Raw genomic sequence first — 19,286 nt, forward strand, 5'->3', positions numbered from 1 at the left:
GAAAAAAGGAAGAAACCCCTGTTCTTGAAAAGTGACTCAAGTTTGAACCAAACTAAGTCTTGTAACCTTCATTTTGTCCAATTTACCCCAATTTTTGGTCCAAAACTTGGTCACGAGTTGCCAAATTGGTTGGAGCCCACCATTGTCCACTGGTTCATGCCAAGAACCTCCATCTTAGTCATGGTTTGTAAGAGTTCTCCATGTCAGGCCACGGTTATGGATGAAGTAACTCTTGGCTGAATTTAACTGCGGTTTTCACTCCCTAGTCACTGCAACTAAATCTATTGCATGAAAATGACTTCTGACAGGATCTAACTAATGCTCTAATACCAATGTAATGAAGCATTCTACCAAGAAAAGAAGTTTAACTATAAACTGAAACAGACATAAAATAACAAGAAAAAATATTGCACCAAGATATCTTGCCATGTATTAATGATGAGAGTTCCAACAATACATGATAGCCATGGCTAATGCTTCAACTAGCAAGAAGGAAGCTAACATCAAGAAAGTAAACAACAAAACTTAGTGAATGAGCCAAAATATGTCTTCTCTTAGCCTCTTTCCTTCTTTATCCTAACTCCTCATCTCCAAAGTTAAGGGTACATTTACATAGGCAAGGGCTGAAATTACAAGGGCTGAGAATTACAAGGTATGGAATTAGCATGATTCCAAAGTACAAAAATATCAAGGTATTTTCTTTCATGACATTCATCAACCTGTATGATGCAATCAATATAACAAAAAACAATTAACTATACCTACACCAAACAGACATGGGGCTCTCTTGGCCTAAAGAAGTAGCTGGCCGTCTTGGCCTAAAGAGCTGCAAACTAGCTGGCCCTCTTGGCCTAAAGAAATCAAACATGACACGACAAAACTAACTGGCCCTCTTGGCCTAAGGAAGTAGATCATTAACACATTGAAACAACTAGCCCTCTTGGCCTAAAGAAATCAAGCAAACCAGCTCATATAGATTCCTCCTTGGAAGAAGTCATATACACAAAAATATGCTCCATTCCAAGGGGAAAAATAGGGCTCTCAGTCCTAAACTAAATGCATCAAGTTGTGACCCATACCTCCTGCATATATAGCAAGAGGCATACACATATATCGTCTGATCAACCTATGGATCTAGGATAATAGTGGTAGATGGGTCTCGGCCACTCTTCGCATTACCCATATCAACCATCTCCTGCCATATAATGCATGGTCTGATAACATTCCCCACAAGCGACCAGATCCCATCTTGTTATCGGACCACAGTTGAAGAAGAGGTCCTCTTCATAAGAAAAATTAGCTAAGGAATCCACAAACTGATTCCAATAATGTGGAATGAGCTGAAGAGATACGCTCTCAAATTCATCGAGTAGGGTTATAACAGTGCAATGATACATATGAAGGATGGGATTCCAGACTATATATGTCCCATTGAGTTGATTTAAGATCAGCTGGGAATCCCCCTTTCCCAAAAACTGTCGAATACCACCTTTCTTGGCAATATTTAGTCCCATAATCAAGGCTTTATACTCTGCCATGTTGTTAGTGAATCCTACCTCGAGATAAATAGCTAATTTCATTGCAACCCTACTCGGGGATCTCGGATAACTACTCCAACACTCCCTTTTTTATTAGGCCTCTGGGATGCTCCATCAAAGTATAACGTGTATGCCCATGACAGTTTACACAGCCAGCCATCAAGAACTCCCCTATTCGTAATTATGATAGTCAGAATTTAACGTATTTAGAGGATGAACTGATGGCTCCATCCCACCTTCTTCATTAAACTCAATAGGGATGCTTGTCAAAATTTGTAAATAGTGATGGCAAAAAACTTTGATCTCCCACACAAAGGTACCGTCTTCTTGCTCAATCACTTTGTATCCCTTGCTCCACCAGATAAGCTTCCCCTGATGATATCTTTGCTCGAGATATGGGTGCTCCAAATAAGGGATTAACCGCCCCATCATCTAGTTTAAGCTCTCCTACAGGTCTCAAATCAACCCCAGCATAGACCTGCAATGTATTTAGCGTGTTAGCATATTCAGAAATAATAAGGTTTAATCTTATTAAGATTAACCTTATTCTTAAATTCCACTCCCTGTAGATTAGCTAATAAAGCCGTGGACTTATTTTTACCTAACCGAACTATCTTGTAAGGGCCATCCCATCTAGGTTGGAAAATAGCTCCCTGTGCGCATCGTAGTATAGAACTAACTGTCCTTTCTTAAATGTATATTTCTTTGCTCTGAGGTCATGCAGCTGCTTTTAGCCACCTCATGATGCAACAGACTCTACAATTTCAGTTCATCCAAGTGGGCTATAGCTGTAAACCGCTCAAATAGGGAATCTCCATCACCCAAAGAATGATTGATTGCAAATCTTATGGTCGAAAACTCAATTTCTAAGGGCAAGACACAATTCTCCCCATAAACTAATTTAAATGGGGTGTGGCCAGTGGCTCACATCGTGTTATATGCCCAAACTGCCACATATAATTTTGTATCCCTGTCCCGCTTCTTTTCGGAGACTATCTTGGATAGGATACCCGCAAGCTGCTTATTGATACTCTCAACTTGTCCATTAGCTTGCGGATTATAAGGGGTTGTCTTGTTATGCTTAATTTTTCATGCTTCAATCAAGCTTTTAATCACCTTGTTAAAAAAATGGGTTCCACAGTCTAGCACTATTTCCTTTGGTGGACCAAAATGACAGATGATCTACTCAAGTAGTAAACTAGCAGTCTCTTTTGCATTGTCTTGCCTCATCACCCATGCTTTTGTCCACTTTGTAAAGTAATCAGTTGTTACTATAATGTATCTTTTCTGAGTAGTAGACGATGGGGTAATAGGTCCCAAAAAATTGATGCCCGACTTCTCAAATGGAAGGGTAGCCATAATTGGTGTAAGTGGACGCTTCCTATTCTCTCTACTGTCATGTCTTTGACATGTATCACATCTCTTGACATAGTCAAATGAATCTTGGAAGATGGATGGCCACCAATATCCAGCTCTTAAAGCCTTCTATGCCGTCAACTGCCCAGCAAAGTGCCCTCTACAAGTAGAGTCATGGCACTCTTCCAATAATACTGGAACCTCGTCAGGCATCACACATCGGCGATAGATATATCAATACCCTGCCAATATAGTGTTCCTGTGATCAAGGAAAATTTCAATGCCTGCTGCTTAATTTTCCTCTTCTCTAATTTTGATAAAGTAGCTCCAGTCTCTCCTGTAGAACGATAGTGTGTTATAGCAGCATACCAAGAGGGAATAGATGCTATATCAATCTTGAATAAAGTTTCCATATCACTTCCTTCAGCCTAGACCTCTTTTGGCTCTCCAAAATCCACAAGACACTCTACAATGCCCTGAAGCTTTGACGATTTGCTCTTAATCTCATAATCAAATTCTTGCAAAGTGATTAACCACTTTGCTAAATGATTAGGTAGCTGTAACTTATTCAACAACAATCAAAGCCCTTTCGCCTTCATATAAAAAACCACCTTCTCATAAAGAATGTAGTGTCTGAAATTTTTGGTCGCAAATACCATCGCAAGGCACAACTTCTCCATATAGGTGTAGTTAATTTCCAATATGCCCAACTTTCGACTAGCAAAAGCTATCGGATGGTGTTGAGATATCGAGCTCCACTCGTGATATGCCAGGGTGACCATTGTGCATTTATGTCACCGACTTGTCAGTTGCAGATGCGATTGGTACACCGCCCATAAATAATAGCTAGATGACAGCTATCCTTATCTACTCTAGTTCGTGGCTCAGTTAGTACGCCACCTTAGTTAGTTGAGTTTGGTTTGAGACCCATATATAGGGTTCTTCTATTTCTATGTACAAAAGTTCTTTGGCTTACACAACTAAGAAGAGGAAAGCTGTTTTCAACCTCCACCTTTGTGTGTATTCCCCCATTGTGCAAGCAGAAAAGCTACAAGTGAGACTCCTTCCTTCTCTCCCACAATCTTGACATGGTATCAGAGCCTTGTTTATGGTAAGGAGCTCAAGAAAGCAAGCCAAGTTCGCGGTGTTTTGGTAAGAGGACCAGTGTTGCTTTCATTTTTCTATTTTGGGAGCAAGCCTCTATAGGTAGCAAAGCCGAAAAGTGCAAGAGTGCATTGTCTCAGATTGAGACGCCCTTCGCGGTGTAGCAAGAGGGCAGTATATGCTATGGGAGGGGGCTTTTGCCCTTGGTTGCTCTGTTTTTTTAATTTGAGGCCATTTCGGGGCCTATTTTGGAGGCGGAAGTTTTCTAAACGCACTCAGGAAAATGCCCTGTTTTATGCTGTGAGACCACTATTCTACAGGTCGGTTAAAAGTTACTGTAGAAATTGCATCGTATGCCTGTGCGCAGAGACATTGGGAGTTACAGAATCATCCTTGTTGCCTGTTGATGCAAAATCGTCACTAGGAAGTGACTGTGTGGTCAAATACCACTTTCGTTAGTTTTGCAGATTTGCCCTTGTGAGGTTGAAGCTGTGTTCTTTGCAGTGACAAAATTTTTTGCAGTGTTCTGTAATGGCGTCTGATTCTCTTTCACAAGTTGTCACTGAAAAGCTTGACAAGAACAACTTCCAAGCATAGAAGTTCAGAATGACGAATTTCCTTATAGGAAAAGGATATTGGGAATTCATTGCAGGAAATGAAGAAGAACCAGTTCTTCTTGATGTTCCCAATCAATAGCAAATGCATGCATTTAAATCATGGCATGAGAGAGCCAGGAAAGTTATGTACTGGCTGTCTATCAGCATTTCAAACTCTATGATTGTGCATATTCAAGATGCAAGTACGCCAAAGGAGGCATGGGATACTTTGTCAAAAATGTATAGCACAAATACGCAAGCCAGGAAAATGCAGCTCAAGCAAGAGTTGCACAATGTGCAAAGAGAAAGTATGAGCATCAATGACTACCACATGAAGGTGAAAAAGATTGCAGATGCACTTGCTTCCATTGGGTCGCCAGTGGAAGTTGATGATTTAGTTTTTGTGACCTTGAATGGTCTAGGAAAGGATTATGCACAGTTCCGAACATCCATATCCATCCGTGAAAGATTTCCTGATTTTGAGGAGTTGATTGCTCTTCTAATTTCTGAGGAGCAGAGAAATGGTGGTGCATCTTCTTTAAGAGGAACTTCAAAAGAAGCTGTCTTCTACTCAAATACTGGAAGAGGTAGAGGCAGAGGTAGAGGAGGCCGATATGGAGGCCATGGTAGAAATCAGAATATGCAGCAAACTCAAGAAAACCAGTCCTTTGGAGGAGGACGTGGTAACTCTAGAGGCAGGGGGAGCCAAAGAGGTCATGGTGGATGGCAAAGAGGCCAAAATGCAAACAGTAATGTTGAATGCTACTACTGTGGTAAAATGGGTCATATGGCTAAAGACTGCTATAAAAAGCAGAATGACATCATGAATGGAAAATTGCAATAAGGGAATTATGCATCTTCTAGTAGACAGGGTGATGACAGAAATGAGCATTCGTTTATGGTGCAACACATGACCAATTCTGTGATAAGTGCAGAAGAAAGCAACGATGTGTGGTATGTTGACTCAGGTGCATCAAACCACATGATAGGTCATGCAGAATGGATGCAGGATGCAAGGAAAATGAAATAACCAGGATTTGTGGAGACTGGTGATGATACTGTACATCCTATTGTGCAGATTGGAAAAATTCCTTTGTCTATGCAGAATGGGAAAAAGAAATACCTGTCGGATGTATTTCATGTCCCGAATATCACCAAGAACCTGGTTTCTGTTGGTCAAATGGTTGAGCAGGGCTTGCAGGTCAGATTTAATTCTCATGGATGCTTTGTTGAGGATATGAAAAATAAAGGTCGCTTGATAGAAAAAGGAAAGAAGAAGGGCAGAATATTTACGTTGGATGTAGACATGCCTGAATTGAGTGCAGCAATGTTTGCACATGGGACCGGTGTAGTTGCAGATATTGATATCTGGCATAAATGCATTGGTCATATTAATGTACAACGACTTAAATCAATGCAAGCCCAAAATATTGTTGCAGGATTGCCTAAATTCAAGGTTGCAGAAATGCATAAGGTGTGTGAAGCCTTTCAATTTGGAAAACATGCAAGGAAACCATTTCTTAGACATGTTTAAGAGAGTAAGAAGCCATTGGAATTAATGCACTCTAATGTGTGGACTACTAAAGCTGCATCTCTTGGAGGCTGTCATTATTTTGTCACTTTTATTGATGACTATAGCATAAAAGTTTGGGTGTATTTTATGAAAAAGAAAAGTGAAGTTTTTGGGCATTTCAAAACTCTTAAAGCTATGGTTGAAAAAGAAATAGACCTGCAAATAAAATGCCTAAGGTTAGATGGAGGGGGAGAGTACCTCTCAAATGAGTTTACAAGGTTCTTGCAAGAGCATGGCATAAAGCACCAATATTCATGTAGTCATACCCCAAAGCAAAATGGAACCGCGGAAACAAAATACAGGTATATTGGAGAGGTATCTCGTGCCATGCTCAATGAAAAAGACCTGCCAGATTTTTATTGGGCTGAGGTAGTTGCTACAGCAGTCTACATAATAAACAGGACTCCCACTACAGCAATACATGGCATGACTCCAGAGGAGAGGTATACTGGTAGGAAACCAGATATTTCTCATTTGAAAATTTTTGGTTGCATTGCCTATGTTCATGTGCTAGATGAGTTGAGATCCAAGTTGGATCCAAAAGCTGAGAAGTGCATCTTTATTAGTTACTCTCTGCACAGCAAAAAGGGTATAGATGCTATAACCCTTCTACTCGTAAGTTTACAGTGAGCACAGATGTTGTTTTTGATGAGATGAGTAGCTATTATAAACTAATAAATGTGATTGATAATGTAGATGCACAAAATGGTAATGCTGCACAGAATTCACAGCAGCAGTCACAAGATATTAGTGGACCAGGAGCGTCCTCTAGCAGTGGTTCACATTCTTCGCCATGGATAGGCAGATTGAGATCATGAGAATCTTCTCAAAGCAATGCAGATAGTGGTATGTAGGTATCACGAAAAGGAAAAGAGAAGGTAGATCAGCCCATGTTTGATGTGAATGCAAGTCACTCTTATGTGGATGGTGAATCCAGTGGCTCAGAACAGAGCATTGATGATGAGTTGGGTATTCCTTCTATTGTTACACCTGGAGTAAGGAAGACCAGGGATGTTTTGAGAGCATCTGGGAGTGAACCTACTTTGCGCAGGTCTACTAGAGCTAGGTATCCTATGGATAGGCTGAAATATGATGGATTTACAGCCATTCGCTATGCCTATATGGTCAAAGTGATACATGATCTAAAACCAAGCTTCTTTTGAGCAAGCCATGGGAAAAGAAAAATGGGAGAAAGCCATGGATGAAGAAATGGATGCCTTGGAAGCAAACACTACATGGGAATTGGTACCTTTTCCTAAAGATAAGAATGCAATTGGTTGTAAGTGGGTTTATAAGGTGAAGCACAATGCAGATGGTTCTGTGAACAGATACAAGGCAAGATTAGTAGTCAAGGGGTATGCACAAACATATGGCATTGATTATGAAGAAACATTCAGTCCGGTTGCAAGGATGGCAACTGTAAGAGTAGTCATTGCTATGGCTACATCAAAGGGATGGTCTTTACATCAGATGGATGTAAAGAATGCATTCTTGCATGGTGATTTGCAAGAAGAGGTCTATATGGAGCAGCCACCAGGTTATGTGCATGCTGTTCATCCTGAGTTTGTTTGCAGGTTGAAGAAAGCCTTGTATGGCTTGAAGCAAGCACCTAGAGCATGGTCTGACAAGATAGGACAGTATCTTGTCACTATTGGCTTTCAGATTTCCAAGGCAAATTTCTCACTTTATGTGAGAAAAACAGAGAAAGGTATTATGCTGCTTGTCATTTATGTTGATGATTTGATTATCACAGGTGATAGTGATGAAGATATCCTTCATGTGAAAATGCTATTGAAGCAGAAGTTTGAGATGAAGGATTTGGGAGAGCTATGTTATTTCTTGGGCATTGAGGTGATTAGATCACCAAGTGGGATATGGCTCTTGCAGAGGCAGTATGGATTAGACATGCTGTCCAAATATGGAATGACAGGCTGTAAGACAGATTTGAGCTATGCTGTTGGATTGGTAAGTCAGTTTATGCAGGCTCCAAGGAAACCACATTTGGTAAGGAGCTCAAGAAAGCAAGCCAAGCTCGCGGTGTTCTGGTAAGAGGAGCAGTGTTGCTTTCATTTTCTGTTTTGGGAGCAGATCTCTGCAGGTAGCACAGCCGGAAATTGCAAGAGTGCATTGTCTCAGGTTGAGACGCCCTTCGCGGTGAAGCAAGAGGGCAGTATATGCTGTGGGGCCTATTTTGGAGGCGGAATTTTTCTGCATGCACTCAGGAAAAGGCCCAGTTTTATGCTGTGCAACCACTGTTCTACACGTCGGTGAAAAGTTACTGTAGAAATTGCATCGTATACCTGTGCGTAGAGACATTGGGAGTTACAGAATCATCCTTGGTTCCTGTATATGCAAAATCGTCACTAGGAAGTGACTGTGTGGTCAAATACCACTTTCGCCAGTTTTGTAGATTTGCCCTTGTGAGGCTGAAGCTGTGTTCTTTGCAGTGACAGAATTTTTTGCAGTGTTCTGTAATGGCGTTTGATTCTCTTTCACAGATTGTCACTGAAAAGCTTGACAAGAACAACTTCCAAGCATGGAAGTTTAGAATGACGAATTTCCTTATAGGAAAATGATATTGGGAATTTGTTGCAGGAAATGAAGAAGAACCAGTTCTTCCTGATGTTCCCAATCAACAGCAAATGCAGGCATTTAAAGCATGGCATGAGAGAGCCAGGAAAGTTATGTACTAGCTGTCTATCAGTATTTCAGACTCTATGATTGTGCATATTCAGGATGCAAGTACGCCAAAGGAGGCATGGGATACTTTGTCAAAAATGTATAGCACAAATACGCAAGCCAGGAAAATGCAGCTCAAGCAAGAGTTGCATAATGTGCAAAGAGAAAGTATGAGCATCAATGACTACCACATGAAGGTGAAGAAGATTGCAGATGCACTTGCTTCCATTGGGTCGCCAGTGGAAGATGATGATTTAGTCTCAGTGACCTTGAATGGTCTAGGAAAGGATTATGCACAGTTCCGAACATCCATTTCCGTCTGTGAAAGATTTCCTAATTTTGAGGAGTTGATTGCTCTTCTAATTTCTGAGGAGCAGAGAAATGGTGGTGCATCTTCTTTAGGAGGAACTTCAAAAGAAGCTGTCTTCTACTCAAATACTGGAAGAGGTAGAGGCAGAGGTAGAGGAGGCCGATATGGAGGCCATGGTAGAAATCAGAATATGCAGCAAACTCAAGAAAACCAGTTCTATGGAGGAGGACGTGGTAACTCTAGAGGCAGGGGGAGCCAAAGAGGTCATGGTGGATGGCAAAGAGGCCAAAATGCAAACAGTAATGTTGAATGCTACTACTGTGGTAAAATGGGTCATATGGCTAAAGATTGCTATAAAAAGCAGAATGACATCCTGAATGGAAAACTGCAACAAGGGAATTATGCATCTTCTAGTAGACAGGGTGATGACAGAAATGAGCATTTGTTTATGGTGCAGCACATGAACAATTCTGTGATAAGTGCAGAAGAAAGCAATGATGTATGGTATGTTGACTCAGGTGCATCAAACCACATGATAGGTCATGCAGAATGGATGGAGGATGCAAGGAAAATGGAAAAACCAGGATTTGTGGAGACTGGTGATGATACTGTACATCCTATTGTGCAGATTGGAAAAATTCCTTTGTCTATGCAGAATGGGAAAAAGAAATACCTGTCGGATGTATTTCATGTCCCGAATATCACCAAGAACCTGGTTTCTGTTGGTCAAATGGTTGAGCAGGGCTTGCAGGTCAGATTTAATTCTCATGGATGCTTTGTTGAGGATATGAAAAATAAAGGTCACTTGATAGAAAAAGGAAAGAAGAAGGGCAGAATATTTACGTTGGATGTAGACATGCCTGAATTGAGTGCAGCAATGTTTGCACATGGGACCGGTGTAGTTGCAGATATTGATATCTGGCATAAATGCATTGGTCATATTAATGTACAACGACTTAAATCAATGCAAGCCCAAAATATTGTTGCAGGATTGCCTAAATTCAAGGTTGCAGAAATGCATAAGGTGTGTGAAGCCTTTCAATTTGGAAAACATGCAAGGAAACCATTTCTTAGACATGTTTAAGAGAGTAAGAAGCCATTGGAATTAATGCACTCTAATGTGTGGACTACTAAAGCTGCATCTCTTGGAGGCTGTCATTATTTTGTCACTTTTATTGATGACTATAGCATAAAAGTTTGGGTGTATTTTATGAAAAAGAAAAGTGAAGTTTTTGGGCATTTCAAAACTCTTAAAGCTATGGTTGAAAAAGAAATAGACCTGCAAATAAAATGCCTAAGGTTAGATGGAGGGGGAGAGTACCTCTCAAATGAGTTTACAAGGTTCTTGCAAGAGCATGGCATAAAGCACCAATATTCATGTAGTCATACCCCAAAGCAAAATGGAACCGCGGAAACAAAATACAGGTATATTGGAGAGGTATCTCGTGCCATGCTCAATGAAAAAGACCTGCCAGATTTTTATTGGGCTGAGGTAGTTGCTACAGCAGTCTACATAATAAACAGGACTCCCACTACAGCAATACATGGCATGACTCCAGAGGAGAGGTATACTGGTAGGAAACCAGATATTTCTCATTTGAAAATTTTTGGTTGCATTGCCTATGTTCATGTGCTAGATGAGTTGAGATCCAAGTTGGATCCAAAAGCTGAGAAGTGCATCTTTATTAGTTACTCTCTGCACAGCAAAAAGGGTATAGATGCTATAACCCTTCTACTCGTAAGTTTACAGTGAGCACAGATGTTGTTTTTGATGAGATGAGTAGCTAGTATAAACTAATAAATGTGATTGATAATGTAGATGCACAAAATGGTAATGCTGCACAGAATTCACAGCAGCAGTCACAAGATATTAGTGGACCAGGAGCGTCCTCTAGCAGTGGTTCACATTCTTCGCCATGGATAGGCAGATTGAGATCATGAGAATCTTCTCAAAGCAATGCAGATAGTGGTATGTAGGTATCACGAAAAGGAAAAGAGAAGGTAGATCAGCCCATGTTTGATGTGAATGCAAGTCACTCTTATGTGGATGGTGAATCCAGTGGCTCAGAACAGAGCATTGATGATGAGTTGGGTATTCCTTCTATTGTTACACCTGGAGTAAGGAAGACCAGGGATGTTTTGAGAGCATCTGGGAGTGAACCTACTTTGCGCAGGTCTACTAGAGCTAGGTATCCTATGGATAGGCTGAAATATGATGGATTTACAGCCATTCGCTATGCCTATATGGTCAAAGTGATACAGGATCTAAAACCCACTTCTTTTGAGCAAGCCATGGGAAAAGAAAAATGGGAGAAAGCCATGGATGAAGAAATGGATGCCTTGGAAGTAAACACTACATGGGAATTGGTACCTTTTCCTAAAGATAAGAATGCAATTGGTTGTAAGTGGGTTTATAAGGTGAAGCACAATGCAGATGGTTCTGTGAACAGATACAAGGCAAGATTAGTAGTCAAGGGGTATGCACAAACATATGGCATTGATTATGAAGAAACATTCAGTCCGGTTGCAAGGATGGCAACCGTAAGAGTAGTCATTGCTATGGCTACATCAAAGGGATGGTCTTTACATCAGATGGATGTAAAGAATGCCTTCTTGCATGGTGATTTGCAAGAAGAGGTCTATATGGAGCAGCCACCAGGTTATGTGCATGCTGTTCATCCTGAGTTTGTTTGCAGGTTGAAGAAAGCCTTGTATGGCTTGAAGCAAGCACCTAGAGCATGGTCTGACAAGATAGGACAGTATCTTGTCACTATTGGCTTTCAGATTTCCAAGGCAAATTTCTCACTTTATGTGAGAAAAACAGAGAAAGGTATTATGCTGCTTGTCATTTATGTTGATGATTTGATTATCACAGGTGATAGTGATGAAGATATCCTTCATGTGAAAATGCTATTGAAGCAGAAGTTTGAGATGAAGGATTTGGGAGAGCTATGTTATTTCTTGGGCATTGAGGTGATTAGATCACCAAGTGGGATATGGCTCTTGCAGAGGCAGTATGGATTAGACATGCTGTCCAAATATGGAATGACAGGCTGTAAGACAGATTTGAGCTATGCTGTTGGATTGGTAAGTCAGTTTATGCAGGCTCCAAGGAAACCACATTTGGATGCGGCTAGACGCATACTCAGGTATGTGAAGTCCACATTGCAGTATGGACTATTTTATGAGACTGGGGTTCAGATACAGTTGCATGGATACACTGATGCTAATTGGGCTAGTAGTATTTTTGATAGACGATCTACCAGTGGATATGTGTTCTCTTTTGGGAGTGCTGAAATCACTTGGAGCAGCAAGAAACAACCTACAGTTGCCTTGTTGAGCACAGAGGCTGAGTACAGGGGTGCAACAATGGCTGCATGTGAGGTAGCTTGGTTACATAAGCTATTTTATTATATGCATCAGTCTACAGATGGGCCAGTTGTCATTTATTGTGACAACATGAGTAGTATACACTTGGCAAGTAACCCAGTCTATCATGCTAGAACAAAGCACATTGAGATGCATTATCACTATGTGCGGGAGAGGGTTTTATTAGGTCTTATTGATCTAGTTTATGTCAGCACAGAGGATCAGGTAGCTGACATATTCACGAAGGCGTTGGGCGCAGAGAAGCTACGCAAGTTCAGAGACCTGCTTGGTGTGCAGGAATTGGGATTGAGCTCGACGGGGAGTGTTGAGATATCGAGCTCCACTCGTGATATGCCAGGGTGACCGTTGTGCATTTATGTCACCGACTTGTTAGTAGCAAATGCGGTTGGTACAACACCCATAAATAATAACTAGATGTCAGCTATCCTTATCTACTCTAGTTCGTGGCTCAGTTAGTATGCCACCTTAGTTAGTTGAGTTTGGTTTGAGACCCATATATAGGGTTCTTCTATTTCTATGTACAAAAGTTCTTTGGCTTACACAACTAAGAAGAGGAAAACTATTTTCAGCCTCCACCTTTGTGTGTATTCCCCCATTGTGCAAGCAGGAAAGCTACAAGTGAGACTCCTTCCTTGCTGAAAATATATAGAACATTTCCCCCCTTTTAGGTGCTTTGGCAAGCTCCTACTTCACATTGTCAAAAGATACTTTGCAAGCATCACTCCATGCAAATTGACAGTTAAAGGACAATAGGTTTGTCAATGGCAATGTTCTTTCTGCCAAGCCATTGATAAACCTCCAATAATACCCTACTAATGACAGAAAGCTATGCACTTCCTTAGGAGTACATGGCAGACTCATGGCGACTATGACCTTGATATTTTCAGGGTCAGTCGCAATCCCTACCAAAGTGACCACATGGCCTAACAATAGCAATAAGGCACTCCAAAGATGCACTTCTGCGGGTTGAGAGCTATGCAAAATTGTCTGCAATGCTCAAAACATGTCCGCAAAATAATCAAATGCCTTTCTCTTATGGTGGCTACCCCCAGGTCATCACTGAATACTTTCAACTCCTCTGGGGAGATGTCACCAAAGGTCTTGTCGGCTATTCTTTGCCACAATCCAGGTGCATTACATAACCCAAATGCCATCACATGGTACACAAAGGTACCAAAGACAGTGATAAATGTCGTTTTCAGCTTGCCTTGAGGCTCTATCGGCTCATTCAAGGTTATCTGATAAATATCCTCTATAGTGGACCCTTCTTTAGATCCATCACTCGATGATGTCTCAGTACTAGATGGATCATCTACTATTTCTAGTTCAGTGGAGGATAATGAAGCTCTCTCACTCTGAGGAGAATCAAGGTAAGCATCCACTATTACACGATGGGCACCTCGACCTAGAATCACTCGACCAATGGGTATATCGACTTGATAGTTTGTCTATAGAATCCATGGTGTGCCTAGCAAAACTTGATAGCTAGGATGTCCTGCAAACCTTATCACCCTAAAGTCCAGATAGCACTCCATGCTCGCAATTGTAACGAGGACTTTAGTGATGCAACCTTCCGGTTGTCTTAGATTATCATCAGCCATCCTAAGAAGTGTGGAGCCATCTTTTTGGATCTCTAGACCTAACCTCTCCATCAAATCTGAACTCATGATTATTGACGAAGGATCTAGTTTCCACGATAGCGTGCTCCACTAATATTCCATTCACATACGCTGGAACCCTAGGGCAATGCTTTTCAGCATGATTGAAGCTATCTTCTCCCACTCTAGCTATGCCCAAAGGTTCTACAATATACCCTATATGCAGGATTTTCTCGAATTCCTTGCATACTCCTGGAGAAATTTTAATCAATTGTAGAAGATTTATGTCTAGTTTAACTTCGCAAAGAGAACTTGCTAGGTCAAATTCGTGGTAGTTAGCCAAAGTTCTCTTCTCGTGCCAAACCATTCTCTCCTTTGGTCTTTCAATCAGCTTTGGTGCCTCTTTTTTAGCCTTTACCTTCTTTCTTGGAAATCCTTTATCCTTCTTGGGATCAAATTTACTACCAATAGGTCTTAAAGGTCCACCTTCCATATCGGGATTCAGGACTCACTTTTCCCTGGCATCTTGCTTAGAGCTTCCCTCGACAGGTTTTACAATTCCTTTGTCACCATCTTTGATCTTTTGACCTCTTGTTACGGCTCGTAGATTAGAAGTTTCAACATCGTTAACACATACGGTCTCAATAAGACTGACTCTACTACCATAAGGCAACTCCTCTACAGTAGCCTTTCCTCATTGCAATATTTGTCTTGGTCCCTCATCTTGGTAGAGATTATTCCCTTTTGCGCAATGGTTAACTGGACCTGGTTGTTTACTCCCTTGTTGGAGAGAACTGATCTTACTCCAACAAATAGCAGCTAAGTGGCCAAACTTTCCGCAAATATCACATTTAAAATTCGGACAATTCCTAGGGAAATGTTGGCCACCACACCACTTATAGCTGAATCTTGAGGGCACACCCTCTTCAAGGCGTCAACTTCCTATCAACTTCTGCTGCTTCTTAAGAAAATTTATGTCCAAAGCTATTTGTCTATATTGTTCACAAATCATATCGGTATAGTGCTTCATCATGTCCTTAACTTTGCCAAGGACATTAGAGGCACTCGATTCATAGCCGCGATGATCTATCTATCATCCCATCAACCTAACTACTTGATTAGGAATTGGCCGCTGACCTACTGGGACAACATTAGGATTCATTGTTTGGATTCCACCACTTAGTGGGCCCATCTGACTAGCCATGGGCATAGTCATACTAGGAGGGCCGGGTAACATAGGCGAATTCTGCATGATACTCCCTCTCCAATTCACGTTTGCCATGGGGTCCCCTTGACTCCCATTGGTCAAGGCCAAATTATTACCATTCCAATTTATCCTTGCTGCATAAGCCGCTTGCAAGCTCGACTCCATTCCTTTTGCTTGGGTAATAACAGTGTCAATGTTGGCCAAAGCGACACTACTAAGTTGTACTTGGATATTGAAATCCAATCCATGTAGAAAATATTGCAAATGTGCAACTGCTGGAATGGAGATATAAGTAGTACGTTTGAGAAGAACTTGCTTTAGTTTCTTGGCATAGGCCTGGACATTCTCATTTGGTTCTTAACGTGTTACATTAAAGACACACAACCAATACTGTCCACCCTTCTCAAGAGCAAACTCTCTACGAAAAGCCGTAAAGAATTGGGTACTGCTAGTTATGGTTCCAGCTTCTAGACCATGATACCACACTATCGCTCTTCCTTTTAATGTCATGTTGAAGAACATCCTTAGGTGTCCTTCATCTTGGATCCGATAGTTGAACATGAGCATTTGAAACTCCTTAATATGGAGTTCTCCGTCTTCTTCTGCTACCCATGGAAAATGGGCAATGGTGCTACTAATGCTGGTAAATCTAGTGTACCTACTGGAATTGCGATGGGTTGTGCCATGGCTATAACCGGATTGACAATAGGAGTTTGTGTAGGTACAACTACACCCCCACTTGTTGTGGGTTGATTAACTAGAAGTAGGGAAGTACTAAGACTTCCACTTGCACTCGAAGAGCTACTCGTAACACTTAGCTTACTAGAACCACTGCCACTTATTCATAGTGGGCTACTTCTTTGAGGAGAATAGTGTCTTACAATCTCCAACCGCCATCTAGCCCTCTCTTGCATGCAGGTGACATGTCTTCTTTACTATGAGTGAACCCCCCATGGCTGAGCATTGCAACCATGGAGTTTATTGTAGCATAATGGAGCATCCTGGAGCACTCAAGGAGGGTTGTATCATTGTTTGATTGCCATCTATAGAGAACAAGAATCAGAGTTGCAGCAAGAAAAGTGTGCACAATAGGGAGATAGGAGCTCAAAGTACAAGAACAAAATCTTGTTTACTAAGTTCCTCAAATTACAACTTGGGTACACTCTATCTAACTCTTGATAGTGACCCATAGGCTATTTATATAGCCTTTTCCTAGCTAGGGTTAGGGTTTCCCCTGCCCCTTAAGTCCATTTACATCCATTAGCCCTCATATACCCTTGCTTAAGGTGGATCCACATGCCTATATTGTAACACCCCCGCTCAATGCTAGGGTGGCATTGCATCTCAAAACATGTTAAAGTTCCCCCCCCCCTCAATCAACTGGGATGCCTTTATAAATTAGGCTTCAAGGATATTCATAGGTAGAGGATGTTCACAAGACTCACAAAAGTCAATCATCTGTGGATTGGGAGGCAAAGTTGGCCTCCAATTCCTTAGATACTGGTGGAACATTGGGACACTTACCCGATCTTTTTGCATTTGTTGCACTTCATTTTGTCAAGGAATTTTTTCCAGCTGTTGCTTACAATATGCTAAGTGGTATGAACTAACACTTGCTCAGGGAAGTGACTGCTGACATTCCTTTGGTATGATTTCTCTTCTCTTCATCCAGACAAGACTAGATGGTACTTGCCAAAGTTGGGTTTGGAATATTAATTAGGGTAGTCAAAAGGGTTGGAAAAGCTTTCTTCACAGATTTTAGGAGAATAGCAATAGCATCCTCTTCATGGATTGGAGCTTATAATGAGGCAAGTTGTGCCATGAGACCCTTCATGTGAGAAATGAATTTTCCCAAGTCTTCTCCTGATCTATATTTCAAGCTAAAGAATTCAATTTTAAGGAAGATTTTAGTATTTTTACCAGTGGCTCCATAGAGCTTTTCAAGCTCATCCTATTTTTCTTTAGAAGTATTTAGTTGATCAATATGATGAATCAAGAACTCATGTAAGTGTAACATTATGATTGCTTGGGCACGTTGGTCATCCTCTACATCAACCAGATTTGCAGAGTTTACAGCTCTAGTGCCTTGAATGAGAGACCAATACCCTCTTTCATCATCTTGTACTTGATAAGTACCTGCCATGGGTGGAAATCTTTGCCATCAAATTTATGAATTTGAGGGTGGACATAAGCATAGGTTGTTGTGGCCATTGGGAAGGTCTTACCACTTGCTAAGACAAGGGCAACGTCTAGTCCCTTACAAAATTGCCAATGAATGTGAAAGCAAATCAAGGACAGTGTTACAAACAATTGATATTCAAAATTGCAATGAAGAGAAAGGCTGAAAATCATACATACGTAGTACTTCAAAATATGACTTTGGTGGTCCTTTCTTATGTGCAATCTTCTTCCGAGGTTTAATGGTCTTTTTAGGCTTCAAGGATGTGAACCTAGACTGGACTTTTGGCTCATCCTTGTGGTATGGTTTAGTCAATGAACCTTGTGTTGGACAAGGATGGTCTATGATTTCAATGCATGTTTGCTGATGACTCCGAGGAGAATATAATGACACTCATCTTATTGACCAAGGTATTTGAAAGAAACCACACATGATATATAGCAAGCAACACAAGTTTAGGATAGGATGGTCTATGTGCTTATAGTTGTACACATAGCCTTACAAAATGAAGTAGAGCACTTTGTGATTTTAATTCTCTAATGAAAAACTCGGATTGAGTAAATACCAATGGCAAAATGATTGAGCAATGTGCTTTAGTGCTTACAAGCACTCATCTCTTAATTTATGCTTCTAGAGATGGTAGATGTCGGTCTTTGATGAGCTTAGTGATGCCCTGCCGCTGTGCTGCTGTACAAACTGCTTGACTTTTCAAAACTATGCCAATCTGATGATTTCCTCAATGCCATCTTCCACGATGCCCAATGTTGCTCTTTGATGTGCCAAGACTAGTTGCCTTGTGTCAAGGAAGAAGTTCTTAGTTGAATCCAGGAGCTGAAATGCTCTCCTTTGGGTTCCCTAGGTCCTCCAAGGTCAGGGGGTCAAGCTGGCTATGGAGTTTGAAGGTCCAAGATGAGAGAAATGAAGATTTTCTTGTGCAGTTAGTGAGGCTGAGGTTTGAGGAAGCTGAAAGGATCAGAGGAGGCTCTGATACCATGTGGAAAACCAAAGTTGTAGCAAGAAAATTGTGCACAATAGGAAGATGGGAGCTCAAAGTAAAAGAACAAAATCTTATTGGGGTAAAAGGCCCTTGGGTCTGCCCATGTACAGTGACCACCCATATTCTTTATTCATATATATATATATGAAAGTGCAATAAGGCTGTCATAACATTGTTGACAACACCTATATTGTGTGTGCTTTTCTCTCCGACGTCTCATGCATTCCTTTCAACTGGTATCAGAGTAACTCCTTCGCGAGCACTTCCCGACCTTCCCCGGCATCTACACAAGGTATGAGAGATTGATTCTCACTCAGTTCTCAGCCATTCTTTGACATGAACAGCAGGGTTTCATGAAGAGGTAGTCGTAGCTTCCATCATTGAAGCTTGTTCTCTTCACCTCTTGCTTGGACTTGTCCTAGGCTTGTGTAGGCATATTGTAGGCCTTCATTGGGCTCTTGCTTATCCCCTACCCACCTTGATTTGGCCCCTCAAGTATAGCAGCATGTTCACGTTTTATTTGCGCCTACTTGCAAAAATGGCTCAAAAATCACTCTTTTTGTCATATCTCCTCAAGGGGGTCACTCATGAATATATGTATATATAATGTGAGTTCAAAATAAGGGGTTTTTAAAACACCATTTTTATACATTTTTTACATACAGAAGGGTGTCATAAAAAGGGGTTACTTACAGATTGAATAGAAAAGGGTTGTGTTTTATTCAAGAAAAATTCACAGATTAGGATATTTATAAATAG

This window comes from Lygodium microphyllum, chromosome 15 (genome assembly GCF_053477565.2).
Source record: "Lygodium microphyllum isolate KBCC chromosome 15, Lygodium_microphyllum_v1.1.10, whole genome shotgun sequence".
NCBI classification, from domain to species: domain Eukaryota; kingdom Viridiplantae; phylum Streptophyta; class Polypodiopsida; order Schizaeales; family Lygodiaceae; genus Lygodium; species Lygodium microphyllum.